This window comes from Gobius niger, assembly GCF_951799975.1.
Source record: "Gobius niger genome assembly, chromosome: 4".
Lineage (NCBI taxonomy): Eukaryota > Metazoa > Chordata > Actinopteri > Gobiiformes > Gobiidae > Gobius > Gobius niger.
Window position 1 is genome coordinate 7,419,044 of NC_136855.1, and position 21,680 is coordinate 7,440,723.

General features: G+C 42.0%; 1 protein-coding gene and 1 long non-coding RNA gene across 2 annotated transcripts in view; one reads left to right on the plus strand and one right to left on the minus strand.

The window, feature by feature from the left end:
* Positions 1-21,680, plus strand: part of LOC306961973 — a 333,958-nt gene that overhangs the window by 303,593 nt on the left and 8,685 nt on the right. Inside the window, exon 2 of the long non-coding RNA XR_013792801.1 lies at positions 20,932-20,977. This is a non-coding gene — a long non-coding RNA (uncharacterized lncRNA). The remainder of the gene's footprint in view (positions 1-20,931; positions 20,978-21,680) is intronic.
* The window catches only part of large2 (LARGE xylosyl- and glucuronyltransferase 2), a 243,606-nt gene that overhangs the window by 207,839 nt on the left and 14,087 nt on the right, over positions 1-21,680 (minus strand). The window lies entirely within an intron of this gene.

Consider the following 21,680-nt stretch of genomic DNA (forward strand, 5'->3'; position numbering starts at 1 on the left):
CATTTTCGGGAATTGAAATAACACCAAGCTCCCGCGTTGAAAGGAAAAGGTCAAATCAAAACAGGGATAAAAGATTTAGCGAGCGCGAGGCGGCACATTAGGCCCACTCAGCGCCTTGTAACATGAATACTGCAGTCGACACAACTTTGAAATATTGATCAGCGCGCGGCGGAGGCATATTGGAGCTGTAAGTGAGCGATTAGCACCGGGCTGTTAATGTCATTAAGACGAGAGGAAGGCGAGGGGACGGAGAGGAGGGGAGTGCGTTTGAATTGTTCATAAAGACGCACTAATGGACTGCTCCGCTCGTCTGTGTCCCGCTGATGGATGGAAGTGTCTGCAGGAGCCAAGGAAGTGTGAAAGTTTCTCCAGACTTTTTATGCCGTTTCAGCAGAAGCTAAAAACGGCGCCGGAGTTGTGTTGGCAGGAAAGTTACCTCACAGCGAGGTGGCCCGGAGGTTCCATTCTCCAACAGCGTGTGGGGCCTTTCCGTGGGGGATTTGGCCCGATCTCCGTGAGTCTGCGTGGGTTCCCAATGCGTGATCCAGTCCAGTTTCTCAATCGATAGATAGGCATGGGGAAACTAACAAACTGTGTCCAAAAAGTAACAAAATGAAGAAGCAGAGAAACAGGGCCTTGAAATGAGGTCCTCATAGAGCTGTACTTCCAATCCAATATTCTTTGTCTTTGCAGTAAAGCTTAAAAGTGTCTTGTATATCATTATAAAGTTAGTTAAAGGTCCTATATCATGCAAAATCGACTTTTTGGAGCTTTTAACCACGTTTTTATGTTATTTCCTTAACAAAAACACCCCGAGAGTGTTTGACTTAATTCACGCAGTTCTCAGCAATCCTCCTGAATCCTGCTCCGCCCTCTGCTGGTGAACGACTGACCAGCTCAGTTGTGTCGTCACAGCGGAACGGAAGTGCTCAACGTCTGTAATGTAATGTCTTTATTCTATGCTCACGGCCGGATTTTAATTTATGAAACAGCTTTTTTATTATTTCTGTCGTAAGAAAGAAAAAAAAAAAAAGGAAGTGCCTGAAGTGTCTGCGCTACACTTAAACAACACGTAAACAAACGCACCCCCTGAACCCCCCCCTGAGTGTCTGAACAGAAAGTTGTGAAGAAGGAGCTTTTCTCTCTTCCTAAAGAAGAGGCCACTCGGCAGAAGTTGGAATTTCTTTCCGTGATTCAGCGACTATCAGCCAAAATAGTGTTTTTCTGTGACTGTCTCTGATGGATCTTTGGTGAACCTTGGCCTGAAGTGGATTAACTTTTAGAACCAACGCGAGTCCCATAATGTAAACAGCGATGGACCAGAGCGGTGAGTCAATCCAAACACGTTAGCGTGTGTGTTAGTCATTTATAACTGCATTGTGAAGTAACTTCACTTATTGCTGTTGTATTTATATTTCTACTACGGTAAAGTTGTAAGAGCGGAGAGAGGGGGCGGAGTTAACTGAATCCAAGCGTTTTGTCTTCCGGGTTGGAAAAATACCTCCAGAAAAAACTTATATTTCTCACAAAAATGAGTGCTCCATAGTGGCAGAGGTGTCTATACTTTGCTTTGGCTAAAATAGCGTGATACCAATCCTTTAAAATGTCAAAATGTTATGTGCACTCAATGCAGTCATTGAGCAAATGAATCCATTCCTTAAGAGCACAAACCATGAAATAATAGCTAAAAACATAAAAGGTTGTCTGTTGTGATCAATAATAATGATCAATTTATCTATTTGCTACATTGGGAGGTTGTGTTGCACAATGTAAAACACATATGATTGGAAAAAAAAACTGAAATTATTTAATAAAAATGAATTCATATATACCTAATTGTGTCATATTTATTTGGCCTAAATAAGAGATGAAGACTGTATGTTTCTTTAATCCATTCCAATGAACAGATTTGCAAACAAAAGACCTATAGGCAAAGAAAAAAAAAAAATGGTATTTGTGTGAATGGAAATTAAATCAAAATCTGTTTATGCCAAATAATTACAGCAGGACCAGCATGCTTTATCCTTTATAAATAATCAAACATATACACATTTTAACATCAAATGAATCATCTGGAACGTACAACAATGGCAGCTGAAATAAGTCATTGTTTGTGTGTTTTGTGAAAGACAGGGGAGCATTTCTCGATCAGGAAGCGGACGCATGGCTTTGTTCCGCTGCGGGACGCACAACTATTTTACATTTGAAAATCTCCATCGGTGTTATTATTAGAGAATGCATCCCCATTCCCAGAAGCTGTGTTTAATAACACAATCCGCGCTTCGCAGCCACACAAGACGTTTTTTTATTTTTTTATATGAAAGGTGTGACTGCAGTGAATTCATGTCGTTTTACTTTACACACAATGTTTTTTAGCATTCACACCATTCTTTAAATATTCAGGCTGATCCTCCAGATGGGACTTCTGACCAAGAACCAACAAGTAAAGCCCATAAATCAATGACACCTTCCACTGTTTTCCCCTCCACGCAGAAACCACAGACCTCCCCCCAGAATATCAAGAGTAACACGCATCTCAAAAATAAAACCGTCAGGGAAAACAGATTCAGAAACGAGCCACGCTGTGCCACATTTTCTGCGGACTCCTCCCTTTTCCTCTTTGCACTCTCAGCACATCGCTCGAGATGTTCCACGGAGCTGAAAGTTGCAAAGCAGACACGCGCCGCAAGTCACGGCCCGACATGTCCGGCGCCGAAGAGACGAGGTCGTTCACCACCACGACAAATGCAATCCCTCAATCTCACACACAACTCTTAAAAAAAAAACAGTTCATTCCCCATGGAGGTACAGCAGAGTCCGCCTGCCCTTCATCTGGAATTCTGACATCAGCTTCTACAACTTATTCACTGTATGTGCATTTAAGACATGTCCTGCTTGTCTGAAGCGTTTCACGGAAGCATCTGTTGTAAATAAATCATAACAATGCACTTTTCCGAAGACATTCAGTCGCTCTACACACACTGGTGCATTAGAGCTGCGTATAGTTGGTCACCCCCTCCCAGAAATGCCACCTTGACATGGTGGAGGGGTTTGAGCGCCCGAATGATCCTGGGGGCTCTGTTGTCGGTTGCTTCGTGCCCCTGTAGGGTCTTCCATAGCAAACAGGTCCTGGGTGACGGGTCAGACAAAGAGTGGTTCAGAAGCCCCTTATGAGAGACCAACAGGCCCGGTTTGAATCCTGAGGCCGTCTTTCTGTGGACCCACCACCTGCAGGCAGGAGGAACCATAGGGTAATGTGATTTGGGCAGATCCAACAGCTGCCCCCAGGACCCGGCAATGCACAAGTGGAAGAAAATGGATGGATGGATGGATGGATGGATGGATGGATGGATTGGTTGGATGGATTGGATGGATGGATGGATGGATGGATGGATGGATGGATGGATGGGTGGATTGGTTGGATGGATGGATGGATGGATGGATGGATGGATGGATGGGTGGATTGGTTGGATGGATGGATGGATGGATGGATGGATGGATGGATGGGTGGATTGGTTGGATGGATGGATGGATGGATGGATGGATGGATGGCCTGCCAGACACTCCTCTTTTCTTTTCAAAAGAAGAACCATTTGGACAGCTCCTCGCAGCCTATCATTTCACGATTTTACCCCCATCGGTCCAATCACGCACCGAGAGGCGGGACTTCATTAAGCCATCACCACACTCTACCAAAACAATAGAGATGGCGTGCGCGGCGAGTGACGATGTTTTCTTCTGCTCTTTCGTCTGGCGTTGCTCTGATTGGTTGCCGTCTGTCAATCACGCCCACCGGGAAATCGTTGAGACCATGCTTGCTCCCAGACTATATGTCTTTGAAATATCTATGAAAAAGAGTGTAGTTTGGCAGGCCAGGCAAGATGGATGGGTGGTCACTATAGTCACGTTAACTACAGCTACAGCTGACATATTCTATAGTCCACAGAATATTTTCCAGTAGTGCTGTGGAGCATCCAAGAGCTCTTTCACAAACCAAAGTTGAACAGTTTGGGAGGAACACACAACGTCACGTGTGGAGGAAAAATGGAACAGCACAGCAACATCAAAACCCTCTCCTCACTGTGAAGTCTGGAGCAGGAGCATCATGGCGTGGGGCTGTTTTGTTTCCTCAGGGCCTGGACAACGTGCTATAATTTGCAGGAAAACCTGAGATATTCACAACAGCGTGGGAAAAGTAAGAGAACCAATGTATTACATATCTGCTGACTCTTCTTTTGCAGCAATAACCGCTTTTCTGTAGTTGCAGATTAGACGCTCACAACGATCAGGATGAATCTTGGACCATTTCTCTTTACAAAGAGTTCAGTGAGATTCCTGGGTTCACTTACTTTTTCCTCCCTGTCCTGTGAATGTTTACATGTAATAGCTGAGGGGTAAGCAAAATCTACGACTTGTTCAATAAAAACATGTGTGGTAAATAAAATATTCTATAAGATATATGACAAATTACAGTTTTATTTGGGTCGCAGCTTGTTATTAAGGTCATGGTGGGTCTCGGAGCCAGACCACTTTAGAACCACTGATGTAAAACATTGGCATTTGCAGAAAATGGTTCTTAACTTTAGGCTACAAAAGTGAGGTTCGGCCCTTGTTGTTTTGGCAATGATGAAAATCGGCCCTCCATGACACAAACTTGCCCACCCCTGTTACAACCAATAAAGATATGATTACATATGTAATGTTTTGGGTAGAATTTAAGCAGACACAGTTTACTCATTCTTATTCTTCTCATTCTTACTTATGATTTTGATGGAGATCAGACCACATTTTATGACCAATTTAGGCATAAATGTGAGAAATTCCAAATCGTTCACATACATTTTCCTCCCACTGTATGAAAACAGCTGAAATCACTGTGAAAATAGCACAGGCAGAACTTTTCAGCATGTGACTGTATTGTGCTCCTCTGAGTATTTACACTATATTAAACAAGCCGAAACAAACGTTTGGCTTGTTGTAGCACGTTAGTTCTAAGCTGCGTAACTAGTCTGTTTGTACAATAGGCTTTTTTATTTTCATCTCAGAGAATAGTTGTCTCCAGTTCAGCTGTGTGCATCATTTGTAAAAGGCTATAGAGAGTATTCCAGTTTCTACAGAGTAAAATAATGGGGAAAAAAAGAGTAACTGATTCAAACCCTTTCCAGATTTTGAGGAAATTTCAAGAGCACTATTCAGAGTATCATCCCACTTTTATGCTGCTGCTGAAATGGACTGTCGAAGCCCGTGCACACTCCACTCGCCCGTCCAGCACAAGGGCGCGGCGACATTGAGATGGTATCAGCCGAGGGGGCGGCGTGCCAAAGCCGGGCTAATCTCCTCTTTTCATTTGCATGTGTCCGCAGCAGCTGTACGAAAACGCGTCCGCTTTTCAGCGCGGCGGGTCATCCGGGCCATCTGGGAGGCATTACTCTTCTTTGGGGCACAAAGATGGATTACTACGGGGTCAGAAAGGCCACAGCGTGGAAGTATAGTCATTTTATTATAAAGACAATCACCTGCCTCCATCTGACCCGCCACACGCGCTCCGGCTAAACTTCACGTGCTCTTTCCACTACAGCCGGACATCTCCTCTTTGGTCTAATCCTGCTACACACGGCAAATGTCCCAGTGTTCATGTGATACTGTTAGGTTTCTGGATGCTTCAAACCTACCACTGTTACTATGAAGTGACTGTGTGTGATAGGGCTGGGGCGATACTGACAAAAATGAGGATCTCAGTATTTGGGGGGATTTTCTCTTGCAAATCAATTGACATTGTTTTGTCGCTCCAAAACAAGGGTTCAAGCTGTAACCCCCAAAATCATTCAACCAACAACTTTTGTCCCTATTTGTCCACTTTTTGTAATTTTTTCCCCCTTAATCCCCCACACATGAGGCCCTGTCCATATGAAGTCAAGCTGAGGACCAAACACAAAGATATTTTATCAGTCCAGTGTACGAGCCCGGCGTTTTGGGGGTCTGCAAACGAACATTTTCCAAACTAGGTCCCAGAGTGGAAAGATCTCAAAACACTGTTTACGTGGCTCCATTGTTACAACGTCTCTGCAACTTTTACTAAAACGATGACATCACAGCTCCAGATTGGTGTCTGTGATCCATAATCTACTGATCTTATAATGAGTTTTCCTCATGGATCTATGATGGTTTTACTCCGCTCCTCTTTGCTCCACTGCCATCCACAAGCCACAGGTGACAAGTCAGTGTGTGTGTTTTTGGACTGACAATAAAAGTCACTGACAGGTTTTTCTGCTTTAGTCCTGTTACGTCTGAAGAATAAACTCTCCTTGTCTCTTCTGTAGATCCTAAATCCTTGAATCAGTTTCATTTTCACTGTTTACATTCCCCAAAAGTTGACTGCACATGCGCCCTCTACATCTTGTTATATTCTCTGTGTTTGCGTCACAGCGCCTCACACAGGCCTGGAAGATGAATCACACTGTTTTCACAGACCTGACTCGACCCATGTGGACGCACACATTTACTGAGCTGGCTTCGTGCTTACAAAGAAAGTTTCTCAAAATATAAGCATTTTGTATTCGTGTGTATATAGCCTAAAACTATGACTAGAATGTCCAGATATTTTCGTCGACTAAAATATAACTAAACTAAATGAAAAGAACAGACTCAAATCATCCAATTTTCCAGTGACAGTTTGAAAGAGCCTCAGATCATTTCAATTCACTGCTTAAAGAACAGCTCTAAGCTTTGTTGATGCGGGAGATGCTTCATAGAACAGTGGACCTTCATTAAATATGATTATAATAATTATTACGAGTGTAAAATTGACTAAATTCATCTTAAATGCAGTTGACTAAAATTGAAGAGAAATATTTGACAAAAACTTTAAAGTAACAGGCCACAGTTCTTCCATACTGAGATATGTTCTTAGAAATATGTCTCCCTTAGCTTTTTTTCCTGGTTAAACAGGCGCTCCTGAGCAACTTTTATTGTAGTGATGTTTGGTGAGTAGTATCTGTACTTTTACTCAATGACATGAAGCACCACCTGTAAAACGCGGCTCTACTTACCTACACTGCAACACATCGCCTTAGAATTTGCGTCCTCCTGACAAATCTGTATTCTCAAATGCTCTGACTCTATCCGTCTCTTTTGTCAGATGCAGACACAGCAGAGATCCTCGCAGTGTAAAGCCGGAAAGTATAAAGCCGCTATGAGAAATCGATGAGGACCGACTGAATCTTATCTGAATCCAACATTTACAACGAGTTTACAGCGCCTGTGATCTCTGCATCTCGGCACGGAAATCCATAAAGCTTTGAGCAGGATATTAGACACGACGAGACTAAATAACAAGGGGATGGCATAATATTTGGACCGTTCGCATCAGGCTCTTCGGCGAAACTGAGGAAGCAAACCATTTTTACAATCACAAAGGCCGCACTTGTTTAGGCATATTTAGGTGTGTCTTGTGTATAAAACCTGCTAACCCCGGAGTTTAGAGCTTCACAAACATACAGTACATGTTCATCAAGTTAATTAAACCCTTTGTAATTAATTTATCGCAATTGATGGCCTTAAAGCATCATTTATTTAAGGATTGTATCTATTTTTTTAAAGGTATATTTCACTTCTTTGTATTTTCCTCCATTTGAACTTATTTTGGTGGAGCTGTGAGGCCATAAACTCTTTAAAGGCAGACGCAGATTTATTTTGGAGAATGATCTTTTTAAGTATGTCGGCTTAAAGGGATATTTCAGGATTTTTGACATAGGGCCTCATTTCCTTCAAATATAAGGACTGCATGAGTTTTAAAAATATATATCAACAACACTCTGGATAACTAGGAAATAAGGCCCTATGTCAAAAATCCAGAAAAAACCCTTTACTGTGTGAATAAAAGTTTGACCATAAACTAGTTTTTTGCTTTACACAGCGTTTGTCCCTTAGCCACGTCTTGCAGGAAAAAGGAAACAAAAAAACTGTCTGTACCGATAGAGTAAAGTGTGATTCTTTACGATTCATATTTTTAATCGCACTAAACCTTATGTAATTAATGAATCAAAAAAAGTCCCGGCCCTACTATAAATCAACGTTTTAACCGTCCAATACTGAAGCCTTATTCAACGCTATCGCCTTTTGAAAATACATATTTGAATTGTGCTTTTTTGTAATATATTTTTTTATGCATACTGCATAACATTTCATTCTGCTGCTGCCAACACAAAACATGCTCCTTCTGACCAGCTCGACAAAGACAATGCTGTAAGGGATTTCGATGACGGCCTGACTTATCCAAACCTCATATTCAACATCAACATCTCCATGGAGATGAGCTGGAGACGTCCCGCTTCCAGTTAGGTCTGAAGAGCACTCACGGCAAAGACACATTTGTTTGGTTAGGGGAGGCCGGATAGAAGATTCATGCACAACTGCAGCCTCTGGAGGGTCCTACACTAGACTCCAGAGGCACCAGCAGCTTCAAATACCTGCTTGCTCCTTTGTTCTCTTAATCTGATGTATTTGTCTGGTTGAAACCGTCCTCATTGTGCCTTTTGTCTGCACAAACCCATGTGGGCTCTGAATCAGCCACAAATCTCCTAACAGTACGATGATTATGTTTAATCGGTCATGAAATATCAAAGGTTTTCATACCTAGTCCAAGGCATTCAACTATTTCACGCTTTTCATCAGCAGAGAGATCCTTTTTCTTTCCCATATTGCTTGAAAATGTTGGTCTGCTTAATGAAGTGGATCATCCTTTTTCAGTAGTTTTTCGCTTAACTGGACTTAACCTGACACAGGTCTCTGAGATTGATGTCAGTGATTCAAAGAGCCCTGAGACACAATACCATCCATGAGTTTCATTAAATATATATATTTTTTACATTTTTTAATAATTTGGAATGCAGTGTATTTTGCAGCCATCATCATATCTACAATACAATAAGGCTTATATTTTATTCTGTTTATTTGGTCAAATGTGACGCAGTGTGACTTTAATGGTAATTTACAGCAACATTATCTTTAATAAAGTATGCCTTTCTATGATCTGTTTGACCACAGTTGCCAGGTCTACCGTCAAAGACAGAGTGAGACACTGCATTCTCTACGGTGAAATACTGTCAAACTTCACTGTGAATAATAATGTGTTTCACAGATTAAATTACAGCCTCTTTAAACACATTAACATAGGACTCAAATTCAGCATGCATTGTAGAAGATTCCGTTTTTGATTTCCTCCCTTGTTTAAGCGCCCCTGTGGCAAGAACGTTTCTCCACTTTGAGATCAATAAATCATTTTTTTCCTTTATATTTAATATTTTAAAAAGTCCCGTCCTGTTTCATAACCCGGGGAATTTGTACCAGCGAATATCTAACCAAGTACAGTTCAGGAACCGCTGATCGAGAGGCTGCCGCGCCTGCAGAAACAGCATTCAAACTTTCCAACAATTTCACTGAAAAATCACAAAAGTCCGTCACAATGGAAGTCGGTGCAGCGGGAGTAATTGTGGAAATTGGAAGAACATCTGGAGATTCGTATCCCTCTTCTAATTCCGAGCTCATTCCGCCGCTCTGTAATCATTTTTTACGGCTCGGCACCGTCTGAGCCATCTGTCGCCACGGCAACGGTCAGCTAATTTCGCCGATCACCAGCAGGATTTACCACGGATCACGGGCGCTTTTATTCACACGTACAATTATTCCAATCACTGGACACCTGGGCTGTTTACAGAGGAACCAACGCTACTGTAGTGATGGTTTTATGGAGCGCGCACTTTCAGGAGTTGCAACAAGGTTTACTGTTTCACGTGAGCAATCCCGGTTCTGATTTGCCAGGACCATCTGGATTTTTGTAGCCATTTGGCAGTGCCCAGGCTTTTCATTTACACCGCATTATGTTCCTCTTCACTTTAGTGTCCAGTTCGCTCCGATCCAGAGATTGTAAAACCGTTAAGGGTCTGTGGCAGGGGCCAAAACTGATCTTTTTTTTTTTTCTTGCGTCGTCGTCACTCTTTTGTTGTAAATTCGGTGCTTTTTATTGTCAGGTTTTTTTAATGTTTTTTCATGTTTTTTCATCCTCATTTACGTCTCGTTTCTGGCACTTTTTTGATGCTTTATTCAAGAAGCTTTTACATTTGGGTCAGGTCAAACTGGTGAAAATGTGCTTGGTTAAAGCATAAGCGCAACTGCGGGTGTCGTAGCAAGTTACGATTTTTTAACTTATTAATTGTCTTGGAGAGTAAATACTACGCTGACAGAAAAGGCGAAGGGAGAGAGGGATATTGTACATCCAATGATACAATGGAAATATTTTTTTTCACTCAAACTTGGCTGTAAATACTGTTAAAAGTGACGCTAGCCCGCAGTTAGCTTTGCCCGTCAGCATGCTAGCTTCTTCTTTGTGATTCCATTAGTGTGTATTGGTGGCTGCGGTCCGGTGGCAGTCAAGTTGCAAACATGGTTTTCTGGCCAGAGACACCAGGGGGAGATGAAAGACCTTCTGATCATCCCATAAACGCTTGTATTACCCCCACAGGGACTACGGAAAGGATTTATTAAGGTAAACACGTTACTTAGTATTGCTTTAAAGTGGCGGTTAAGAGGTTGAAATGACTCCACTCTTCTCTCTCTTCATTCAGGTCAGACACCGTGAGTGACAGTAACATGACATACAATGTGTTCTTTGTTTTCAGTAAAAAAGCAGAGTTTTAATTTGATACTTATCTCTAACAATTCCTTGATTTTGTCATGTTTAATTCTTCCATCCAGCTGAAATCTGAAGTTCTGTCTAATTCAGAATCCTCGTGACTTCACCCACAGTGTAACAGGGCCTCAGCCTTTTATACTGAAAGTGAAGAGCACATTGTAGTGTGATGCTTCTGTCACTCATGGTGTCTGACTGAAGTGTAGCGCTGAAGAGAGTCAATTCACAGTGACTCAGAGAAGTGTGGGCTCATCTTCACACACAGGCCATTTTCTGCCAAAAATTCAACAGGCAAACTACTAAAATGTTTGATTCAGAGTCTTCTGCACTGGAGGTACAAAATGTCATCAGTGGTTGGAGTGACACAAGACAGTTTTGGGATTTGGCTGCTAACCAGTGGTGTACAACACTGTTATCTGGAGAAAGTGGTACTTGACTTTGGACCATGATTGTCAGGTTTGGCCCTGGTTTCTTTGATGAGGGAGTAAATCGTCTCCTCACAAAGCAAACTTTCCCACCTTCCCAGCCTTTGAGCCTCAGCAGCTCAAAGGCGAACTGACATGGCTGATATTCGGCACAAACCTTCAACTAACACACAGGAAAGGTGGGTAAAGTGTCTTAAAGATGACGTAGCATCGTGCAAACAACACTTTTTTTTAACGTAAAATAACCATGGTAATGCTGGGACCCGAAAGTAATGTTTTAAGTCTATTTTGAAGCCTTATGTGCACGATTTGTCCACCATACGGCTGAGGTGCACTTAGTTTTATTTCTTAAAAGCAGACTGTGTAACATTTTAGATTCTCCTGTTGCCATCGTTACAAAACATGCTCCAACAGACGAGCTCGACATAGATAATGCTAGTGGGTAATCAATGGATTTGGATGAGGACCTGACCTTTAAGCTTGAACGTTTATTTCTTTTGCCTGATTTTGCCATAGGTTTTCATCATGGCGAGTCTTCCCGAGTATTGGCGAGTCGAAGGAAGTCGCAAAGAATCGTGCCTCAGAGTGTGGCGGGGGCTGGTCAACGACTGGACTCACGTTCGAATCGAGCGAACACACTATACGATTCTGACAAACAGCTGATGTTTCATAACACAGCGCGTCTGTCCTCTCTACAGCTTCATTTCTCCTCCGGCTTCAAAAACTGACCCCAAATCCACAAAGATAGGCTTGTGAGATAAAAGTCAGCGACACGAAGAAGTGGGACGTATTTCAAAGAAATAGAGAAAAGGAAAGAAAAGGAAAATCATACATGTTTGATTTCCTACGACTGAAGTGGGCAGTCTTTCTGCTCTCCGCGCTACACGATTCAAAGGCGAGTCAGTCCCCCCACACTACGCGACCCGACTCCGTGGAACTGTCTTCGACTAGCTAAGACTCGGTGTAACTGAGAATTAGAGCAAAATCGGGCATAAAAGTCGTGAAGTGTGTGCTGACCGCAATGTGGGCCTGCAGGAAGATGCACAGCGAGAAAATGAACATGTGAATTTGAAGCCCGATTTTGGACGCACAGGAGAAGCATGGTTTATTTTACTGTCCCAAAAGTGGAGACATGGAAAGCACCAGGCCAAATAACAAATAGCGAGCCCCACCTTCAAAAGTTCACACTTAACCCTCGTGTGGCCCTAAACCTGTTAAAGCAGTGAAATATTTTTGGTCTCAGATCTTGGCGTTTGGTCACATTTGAGCCCAACCCACTCTGAGTCTCTGTGATCTGATTGGCTTCAGAGATACACTGTAGGTCAGACACCGTGAGTCACAGCAACATGAGGCTAAATAGTGAGCTCTTTATTGTCAGGATAAAGGCTCAGGCCTCATTGCTCTTCAGTCACAGATTGAGAAGTGAAGAAAGAAGTCATGGAGATTCTGCTTGAGAACATTACACTTCTGCAGGATGCAACAATAAAAGATTGAAATTCAAGCATTTCTTCATAATAAGTGTGAAAAATCCTGTCTATAAAATATTGGTTAATTTTTAATGACTCTCATTCTACAAAAACAAACCCCTGTCATTTTTTTCAGTCATGTTTGTCCCAATTCCTTCCTCATGAGGTTCATTACCAGGTTCATTTCTTCAACAGTTACTATAGTAACTATTTTCTAAAATAAAAGTAGATCTACCACAGTCCTGTCCACATTTGTCATGGTCCACCGTGACCCACCATGACTCAGAGGAACAGGAAAAAACATGACTCGACATCAGATAATATATATATTTTTTTTAACCTTTAAAAGCATCAGTTGTGTGATTTATAAATAATTAGAATTCAGAAACAATCAGAGTTTAATTAGAATTCTCACTTCATTCTTAATATATTTACTACATACACTTCTCAGCAGAAGTCTAACGTTCTGTCTAAAGCAGAAGCCTCATGACTTCCTTCTTCATTTCTCAGTCTGTCACTGAAGAGCAAAGAGGTCTCAGCCTTTTTTACTTGGAAACAAAGAGATCACTGTATTTTGTGTCATGTTACTGTGACTCATGGTGTTTGACCTAAAGTCTAACTCTGAAGAAAGTAAATTCACATTTACACTGAGAAAGTTGGAAGGGCGCCCCCTTGTGTCACCTTGCATCCAAATGCCCGGAACATAACAGCGGGGGCAGGGCCTTTCTGTGTGGAGTTTGCATGTTCTCCCCGTGTCTGCGTAGGTTTCCTCCGGGTACTCCGGTTTCCCCTACCACTAAAAACATGTACAATAGATTCCCCTCTGGGGCCAGGACTCCCCTGAAAAAGAGATTCTTAATCTCAGTGGTACTATCCTGGTTAAATAAAGGTCAATAAATGACCGAAGGCCCCACGAGGGTTAAGCGGAACTCACTGTGTTCAAACAACGCAGCTGCTTCTCCACTGTCTCCTCCGTCACTCCATCTCCTTGTCTTTGCCTCGCCTACTATCATAGAACTGTACTGGGAGCAATTACACGACAGCAAACACATGACACTGCCGACCAGCATTTGAGCCATTCATCTCCAGATGTGGAGCCCGGCTTATGATCACAATCACCTGGCTGGAGGATTAACCTACTTTACATGTTTTGGGTTGATGGGGGAAACCAGACACACAGGAAGAACATGCAAACTCCTCACGACGAGACACCCGCACACTCTGGAGATCTGAACCCACAACCTTCACACAGCGCGACCACCTGAGTCACTGCTGTCCCTATAAGTCCTGACCCCTGACCCTATGTTCTTCCACATCCCTGCAGTTGTTTTCGTGAAAAGTATTACCGAGGAAATCCCCCGAGGCTCACAGAGTCGTCTATCGAAACGCATTTCCGATTTAAAACGTGGAGATTTTCTACTCTATATTAAAATGAAGTTGTATTTCTAAAGCTTGTCGTTGGGAATAATCTTCAGCGCGCGACAGCGGAGGAGCTCAGGGTCAAGCTGTCAACACGTTTTAATGTACTGCGCCGCTGCCGAGAGCGCACAAAAGAAACCTATTAATTAAACCAACAAAGACTCTATAGAGCCAGATAGGAATCGATGGCGCCCAGTGCTCCATTTGTAAATCAGTGTACGTGATCGGGGGGTTTGGAATCGAGGCAACAAGCCTTTTGTAAAGTAACGAGTAATATACCGGGTTAGTTTTGTGTGCCCAAATAATCTAGTACTCGTTCCTTTTTTCTTGTAGGACCTACTTGTTCAATGTGGTTCATCTTTTACAAACTGAAAATGAATTACACACAAAACTCCGCTGGTAATGATGAAACTTCTCAATGGATTTAGGATCTACAGAAGGTACGAGGAGGTGGATGTGTTCTTCAGACTCAGTGACTGGACCTTTACTGTCAGTCCAGAGACACAGACTGGATTGACGCAAACACCTGCCATGTTTTCCTCCGTGTTTCCCTTTCTTTCGCCGCAGGCTAGAGGAGGATCGTGCAGTGAAGAGAATTATGAGGTCAGTAGATTATGGATAACAGACCCTTTAGGACAACAAAGCCACGGAAACGGTGTGTCCACTCACTTCAGCCCTGAGCTTGAGTTCGTGTGGACAGGGCCTTAGTGTGGACCATTTGTGCAGTTTTGCCAGTGTAAATACGTGAATAGAGCACACAGATGTGGATTTATCGCGCTATTTTGAATGCTTTTCCTGACTCAGTTTGTGAAAAGGTTGTTGCAGATGATGATGTCTGTTATCGAAATCCAAGAAATACAAACTGAAGCGCTTCAGGGGGAAGAGGAAGAAACATCCAAACAAAAGAGGATTAAATAAGATACTGGTGTGAATGAAGCAAAAATACTTCTCCAGCCCACTGTAAATGTCGTTGATTAAAAGATCTTGTCATTATGTAAGCCAACGTGGTCATTTTGCTGACTAAAATTAGACTAAAAGTGAATCAAAAGTTGTTAATGAGACTGAAACTATGACTTAAACGTCAAGTATTTCCATCAACTAAAATATGAGTGAATAAAAATGAAAAGAGATTAAAATTGTCCAAATTTCCAGTGAGCTTTGTCCATGTGGGTGAAGAAACATGAAGAAGAGAACCTTTATTAAATATGATTATAATAAATGTCAATTCAAAGTTTGCTATATGAATCTTAAAAATGAAATGACATTTTCTAAAAAAGAAAAGTAATACATTAAAATGTTGTAAAAATGAACACTGCTGCAGCCAAATGTCTGACGAGTGAACATTTTACCATGAACAAAAAAGAGCTTGAATTGTGTGACATTTTCCCTTTAAGTGACAGTCTGGCAGTCGAAATGTTTCACAAATGTCATAAGAATTGCAAAATCGACCACCTGTTCTTGCATCTTGATGTAAATTAAGTAAGTAATATATTACTTTTTTGTAAAGGCCCTCCTTCCCGGATCTAAGGAACTAATCAGAGTCTAGTATCCTCCTGCGCTGACCAATGAGGCGAGGTTTTCTTGTGAACCAGCGGTCAGGTCCAATCAGGAGGGAGGGGGAGGAGCTTGATTGTTTGTTTTGGAAAATCCTGTTCCTGCTCTCCTCATTTTGCAAAGAAGGCCTTTCTGGTTAAAGAGGGGAGGAATTTGATTGTGTAAGCACATAGAAAATACAAAAACAAGATTGAAAAATGAAACCTTGCATAAATGTCGAAACTACATGATATATAGAGCTCAGAAAAGTCGTTTTTTTGGAAGAAAATTGACCATTTTAACCCCCACATATTCCATAGACACTTCATTCATCCATTCTTTGTCCTTTCAGTTATAGCCATTGACTTTATCCGCTGCCGTTAGGAATTAAATACAGATAGACATTAACCTTCAGTCCTGAAACTCCCCTCACGGACACACGCTATATCCCGGTTAAGTTCTTTTTCTCGAGCTTTTCTCATTTCCTGGTTCAGACACTCACTCCTGCGCGGGTTAAGTGCCGACTTTCCCTCTCTCTCACGGCAGCTCCACGGCGAAGGCGGCATGAATATTTCACATCACGAACGGGGGGGAATTTAGACAACCAGCGTGAAACATGGACCTCCACGACAACGTGCGCGAGGGCCAAGGTGAGCCGGCGTCTGCGGGACGCGGAGCAAAGTGCCATAAGTGCCGTAAGTATGATACAAGACCATTTTACACCAGGACCAAAAGTCTTCAACAACAAACACCATGAGAAATATAGACATACAGCGGCGATTATCGGCCCTCGCCGACCGGCCCGCCAAAGCAAGGGGCGCTTCACGACACTCCCTCACTCTACTCTCCCCCTTCACTCCCTCCCTTAGATCAGGGGTTCTCGCGAGACAAATTTGGGGGGTCGCCAGAGCATATATATAAAAATGTATATTTTAATATTATTATTATGGTATTGTAGCATACATGCTATTTTACCAGGGTGCTATTATTTGTTCTAAATTTGATACATTTTATTCTAACCATTGTTTTTTTTCTTTGCTTTTTAAGAATTATATAGGTTAATGTCCTTGTTTTTCCCATGGTCTGACCCAGGCGGGGGTCATGATCCTAATGAACTGTTATAATGGGGGTCGCGGCTCCAAAAGGTTGAGAACCACTGCCTTAGATTATGGTATCTTGTTTGTTTTTTTCCAGGGGTCTTGGGTTTGGGATTTTGGAATGCGAAATTTATGGCGATTGCAGTGATTGAGCTTTTGATCTACGAGTTCTTTTAGCAGGGGGCGCTAACGCGTCCTCTCAGTATCTGACAAAGTGAAGATGTGCACTGCACTCAGTTTTAGTTGACATTATACAGAGAAAATGAGTATGAATTTGTATCACTATGTGCAAACTGAAGCATATTTCACCTTGTTAAACTATACATTTTACCTCAGGTGGCGGCCTCTGTGTCGCAAAAAAAATGCAAAGGTTATCTAAGTACTTTTTTTTAAATTTAAGTACGATTCCTCACTTCTCTACGTGCACGACAAGAGGAGCGCGTTCGTGCATGTTTGAGAGGACACGAGTGCTTTGAGGATACGATTCCAAGAGCCCCTTCCCCGGCCCTGATGGCGCTCGGGCCTAATAACATGAGGGACATTGACACGAGACATCTGGGTATCATAAAAATCAACCGTTTTTGTTGATGTAAACATTATTATAACGTTCCCTGGTCAAAACATGCAGGACCTGGAGTAGGATTTCACATCATTCACACAGTTTTGAGTTAATCCTCTTGTTAAACCGTTATTAATTTAGCTGTTTCTTCTTCTACGACTTAAGCACTGTGTTCTGTACTTCCTGGATAAAATTGCAATTGTTAAAATCAAAAACTCTCCTTTACAATTTTAAAGCCCTTAATCGAACATTATATCGGTTCAAAGTGTGTTTATCAGGTCACGTTGAAGCTGTTAACCATGCTGTAACTAAACTGAAGTCACTTTTTTAGTAATTTATTCCTACAGCTGCCGACAGGTGGAGCCCCGGACAAAGTCTGAGAAATAATGTCAAAATTGAAAGCGTAAAATATCAATGTTTCTCTTCATCATGTTTAGTTTAGATCCATTTATCCTGCAATCTCACATTTTTAATAACATAAATAATATGGAGCCTATATATAGGCTGTGTAAAGGCTGTGTCTTTAAAAAATGCTTATAATGAGAGATGGACAATATCATTGTCCATCACGATGATTCACTGTAAACATCGTCAACTGCCAATAACACATCGAGTGCCGCATTGTTCTTGGGATTTAGCTTTAGTGCCAACAATCCAGAGCATTTTTCATGATGTTTGTAGCACCAGGGCGTATTCTTTATTATAGCTATGGACACATGCCTTCGTTTGAAAGGGGAGACTCTAAGCTCTCTGTAGGTGAGAACAGTTTAATTCTACGTGCCTCGGTTCCTGAGACTTAACAGAGGCCAGTTTGGATCAAAATCACTGATGATTTTCTAGAAACGGAGATAACGGGGATTTTATGCAACTCTCTCCTTTCTGATGAACTCCTCTCCAACTCTCTCTTCCTCTCTTTTCCCTGGACGGACACGAACATTATGGGAAGAGGCAAATGCCTAAATATCTCCCTTTCAAGTCAATTTTCAACAACATTGTTGACACGTTTTGAAACACCGCGTGTTATTGATCGCTTTTTATCGTGCGCATTTAAACAGCCTGGTTCTCGGATTGATTCAAGATTCAAGATTTTTATTTGTCAAACCATGTGAATGATTTGAAATGATCTTTCTCCCATCCTTGATTGTGGAGCGACGGGTGGGGGAAGAGGGATGGGAGGGAGGGCAGGGAGTTCAGCTTCCCGATGGCCTTGTGTATGAAATTGAAGACTTTGACCCGGATGTTTCTCAGAGACTCAGAGAAATTAAAATCTCAACTGTTTGGATCTGTCCATGGGGGGAAAAAACACACATAAGGTGTATTAGAGTGTCTAGTTTCGTAATTTAAAAATAAACCCTAAAACGACTTTTTAAGTTTTTGGCACTCAATGTGTTAAGGGGACATCGCCATCGCACAACCCTAAAGGATATTTAGTGTAGAAAAGTTTAGTGATACTTTTTGTGTTTTTTTTCCAATACAGTTAATTGATACAGATTTTACAGTATACCGTTACATTTCCGTTTTGTTTTTAACAACCCCTCTATCGGTATCGGAAGCAAAAGGTTTTTCAAAGAGTAAAAGTCAGTCCCATTGTATTATCTGACTTTAAAAATGTGTGCTAGTCAGCGATCAGGTCTTCATTTTTCATTTCATTCATTTATATATTTCAGCAAATATCAAATGACTTCCCTGTCGTTTGAACATCAACCTGAAAAGACAAGAGGCACTGCAGACCCATGCGGACCCGGAGCACCCCTCCGGAGCGGGACGTCAGGTCTCGTGGGAATATTTCTGCGACCCATTTCCCACCGGTCTGTCGCTCCAATCGACTTGTGTCAATATTATTCAGTTCTAATCTTAATGCACCATCCGGGCCACTCCATTTTAGTCAACTGCTTTCAAATGCGATGAATAATTGATTCTGAGGCCAAGGTTAGCCCGGGGGAAGCACCGCTGAAGATGATGATTGTCTCTTTGGCAGAATCGCTAATGGAGGTGCCAATAATAGCCATGAGTGAGAGAGAGAGAGAGAGAGAAAGGGAGGGGGCAGCAGGAGGGGAGAGAGAAATTAATAATGAACTTGAAAATCAGCGTAATGGCGAGGTAATGTCGGCGTATAAATGCACTCTCTCTGCCGCCCTCACCCCTCCGTACGGGCCACAGTCCCTCTGCGCCCCGTCCCCACCGTCAGCCAGGACAGCCCAATTAATGGAAATCTAATCGAGATCGCGGCCTGGTTAATGTTAATTATCGTCATGGGGCTTTTGAAGGGTCAGGTCTTCCTCCTGTGGCAGTAACGGCAATCGCTTTGGAGTTTAAAGTGATAGTGCGTAAGTTTAGGTGTTGTACAAATTCAAAAGACTGTGTATTTCAGCGCCTGGGCCTTTCATATAATATTAAATGATTATATTTTTTTCTTAAGCCCCTTCCTTTGCTGATCTCACTAATCATAATCCTCGGTGCCATCGCTTCGACCAATGAGACGAGCTTTCCCGTGAGCCGGCCTGTCAGGTCCAATCAGGAAGGGACAGGGGTTGCTTACTTTTGAAATTTTGTTTACACCACCCACAGTTTGCAAACTAGGAGAGGCTTTCGGGTCCAAACTTTTTATACAAAAAAAGTTTATATTGATTACCGTAATTTCCTGACTATAAGCCGCTACTTTTTTCCCACCCTTTGAACCTTGCGGCTTATACAACGGATCGACTAATTTATAGATTTTTATGGTTATTTTTATGAGATCAAAACTGAATATTGTTTCATGTCATCAGGAAGGGAGCTGATTATTTGTGTGCGTTAAATAGGGCTGGGTACCGTTTTTGATACCACTACATTTACGATACCTGCTTTTCGATACCACTACTTTAACGGTACTTTTTCCGATATTTATGTTATTTTAATTGAGTTAAAAAATAATGTGTATAAAAAGTATAGTTCAGGAGAAAGTCCAAAAACAGCACAACAGAAAGAACACAGGCCGCAGCAGTGTCACCTGTAACTTCATTTTTGAGCAGAATTCCCTCTAGAGCAGTGATCAAAAGAGAGAGAAAGCTCATGAGTTCAGGCTTTTTTAGACTCACTGCAGATCATTTATTGACGTCTGGAGAGAAAAAGTACAGAAAATTAGCACGGGAAAAAAAAAAGGTTTCGATACCGCCCCTACTGGAGCTTTACAGTCGGTACCATGTAAGTGCTGTTTAACAGCACCCAGCCCTAGTGTTAAAGCAGTACTAAGTAACTCATGCCCCTAGAGGCCATGAGCGCAACTGCAGGTGTTGTAGCAAGTTGTGATATTTTTGCTCACAAATTTTCCATGATAGTAAATACTACGCTGACAGAAAAGACAAAGGGACAGAGGGATATTGTACATCCAATTACACAATGGAAATATTTTTTTTCACTGAAACTTGGCTGTAAATACTGTTTAAAGTGACGCTAGTGTAACGCTTAATCAATATGTAATAAGGTTAGGACTTGTATTGCAACGGACGGAATATGACTGAACAGAAAAACCAGGTTCGTTATTGGAGCTTGGGGGAAATGATGAACACGATGCACAGAAATAAGATTTGAAGTGACGTATATTCAAGCAAAAGAAAAATAGTAACACTCAGTAACAAATAAATATAAATAAGGCAGTTAGCTTTGCCCATTAGCCTGTCAGCTTCTTCTTCGTGATTCTATTAGTGTGTATTGGTGGCTCTGGTCCTGTGGCAGTCAAGTTGCAATTGTGGTTTTCTGGCCAGAGACACCAGGGGGAGATGAAAGACCCCCCGATCATCCCATAAACACTTGTATCACACCCACAGGGACTACGGGAAGGATTTATTAAGGTAAACACGTTACTTAGTGCTGCTTTAAATGATACGGGAGTGGAAAGCATTTGTTTTGCTTCAACTGAGGTCAAACATTTAAAAGCTCTACATAATGTCGGTTCATAAAATCAATTATTAAATTGTGAAAAATAACAGGGTTTCCACGAGTCACAAATTGGCATTGGTGGGAAAACCGCAGTGCATCTAATTATACGGCATTTTATACGTTTGCAAGTGAGTTTTCTGCAACAGTGAGCCTGAAACAGTGACCCTGCGAGTTGCGAAAGGTGAAGAACTGGGGATGCTACAAATATGTTCGGAACGCTAGGATTTAGTTTGGAGCATAGCCAACTTTTTAATTTAGCGGCCTCCTCTTTCATTGTTTGTAATTTAGGGGAGGGAGGGGACAAGTAGCTATAGGGCTATTATAAAAAGCATTACATTTGAGTCAAACTAGCATTAAATCTAAATTCCACGGAGAAAAAAAAGAAATAGCCCAAAGGTGAAGAGCCCTCCGTGCCACTGCGTCGTCCGTTTTGTGGTTAGAAGCAGGATAAACCTGGCTCTCAAACCACAGTGGTGATGTACTTGTGGGTGATGTGTGGGGGGCGCTGCTCGGGGAACAAGAATGTGGTTCAATTACGAGCCGACCTCCGCAAACCCGCCGCGCGTGGTGTGGGAT